The sequence below is a fragment of the Octopus bimaculoides genome, chromosome 13 (genome assembly GCF_001194135.2).
Source record: "Octopus bimaculoides isolate UCB-OBI-ISO-001 chromosome 13, ASM119413v2, whole genome shotgun sequence".
Lineage (NCBI taxonomy): Eukaryota > Metazoa > Mollusca > Cephalopoda > Octopoda > Octopodidae > Octopus > Octopus bimaculoides.
In genome coordinates, this window is record NC_068993.1 from 30,788,787 (window position 1) to 30,790,923 (window position 2,137).

At 33.8% G+C, this 2,137-nt stretch overlaps 1 protein-coding gene across 1 annotated transcript in view; it reads right to left on the reverse strand.

Moving 5' to 3' along the window:
* Positions 1 to 2,137, reverse strand: part of LOC106872092 (glycine receptor subunit alpha-2) — an 807,169-nt gene that overhangs the window by 99,177 nt on the left and 705,855 nt on the right. The window lies entirely within an intron of this gene.

Sequence of the window (2,137 nt, forward strand, 5' to 3'; positions counted from 1 at the left end):
ATATATATATATATATATATAAATATAGGTATATAAGTATATATATATATATACGTATATAGGCACATATGTATGTGTGTATATATATATATATATATATATTGATAGAAAGGACAACAACAGAAAGAAAGAGACCTCGATATTGTGTAAATAGAGGAATTTATCTGTAAAAATATATGTGGCTTATACGGTAGCCATGATAAAACTCCGAGTTTCGGATGCCGCGGTGGGAACCTACGCCGCCATCTCTTTTCAGTTATCCGGCCATTGAAAAATCCATTTTTCACAGGAATTTCACAGGAATTTCACACGTATATATACATACACATTTTGTGTCTGTGTTTGTCCCCCATCACCGTTTGACAATCGGTGTTGGTGTGTTTACGACTTCGTAACCTAGCGATTGGGCCAAAGTGACCGACAGTATAAGTACTAGGCTTGAAAGAATAAGTCCTGAGGTAATTTGTTCGAGTAAAACCCTTCAATGTGGCGCTCCAGCATGACTGCAGTCAAATGAGTGAAATAAATAAAACGTAAAAAATTAAAGATATTTCTCATTAAATACTGTTCAATTTAGAAGCAAATAATTCAATAAACGGTAGTGTCTAACTTTGTATATCTGTTGGTGAGACCGAATATAATCGATTATATTGATTTCAATAGTGAACGCATGTCGATTCCATTAGCAAACACAGTAAATTCATATTTGGCAAGACTTGAACGAACCTCATAGTGTAACCTAACTAAAGAGAAAAAAATATTCGATTTTCTATCGTTTCTGTACTCCCATTTTACTACATTACACATCGAACGAAAGAAAAAAGCTTCCTGGTAGAAATAGTAAGATTACTCTCAACTTACAGTAAACAAAAACGGGACACAAGACATCATTTAATATTTGTTACACTATATCTTAAAATATCTCAGATTGTCACGGTTGGAACCCCTCGGTTATAGGATTAATAAAATGGAAATATCATGGAGCTAAGCAACAACATATACGAGAACTGGCACAAAAGACAAAAAAGGAAGTGAGAAAGAAAAACACTTTCTTGCAATATATGCGCTTTTCAAGGAGTGCCATGCTGAATATAAATTGCCTAAAACGTTATAAAAGTGAATAACATATTGAAATCAAGAAAAGAGAAGAAAAAAATTAAACAGAAGGTAACATATTCTGCCAAATAATGTTTTGAATTTGATTTGTTGTGTGCAGAGGAGAATTTTAAGCAGATTAACAAGTAGTGTCATAAGTGTGACTGTATTCGTATCTGTTTGACTTTCTAAGAGAAATAATTCAGTGGCCAGTGTCGTGTATTTAAATAAGACGAATGAGCGCAAATTAATTACCATAAAAATAGATTCTTGGTTTATTAAAATTAACTACGCTTCCGGAGAAAGTAGAGTGATCGCTTGGTGACAGTTACTGGCAAACTAAATACAAATGAGAAGGAGAGATAATTTCAATAATCAAGAATTTCCCCAAACCGGCCAGTTTTAAAGCAAAAGAAAGTCTGGGTGTCTAGTCGATACCAGATTTAAACATCCCAATATTTTCAAGCAATTTTTGCGCTTCACAGAAGCTTACGCGGTTTTTTCAATGTGAGACATTGGAGCACTGAGTAGAACATAGCCACACTTCTTCGTGTGTGTTTGTGTGTGTGTGTGTGTGATCGCATGCGCGCGCGTCTGTAGGCAAAATGTCGATGAAAGAACAAAATCAAGAACACATGAAAATGTTGCGATAAATTCAAAATCAGTAAGTCCAGACTCTACAGAAATGCTAATGGCTATAAAGTTTTACATATTGCGGTTAACTTATAAAAATACTTGTACATAGATATACATAAATACACACAAACACATCTATCTATCTATCTATCTATCTATCTATCTCATCATGGACAGACGGTAGACACATCGGCTCCCATGTAAGTTGCTTTTTTCACCTCTTAAAAGACCTGTTTTGTTTTTAAATTTTGTATAAGTTGTGTATAACACAAAATACTTCGTGAATATATATTTTTCAAATCGGAAATAGCTCTATTTAGAGCCTTATTTCCAAAAATTCAAAAACATCTTCCCCGTTTCTAGCCATATTCTGTAAAACGAATATGGCTATGGTATACAACAAGGC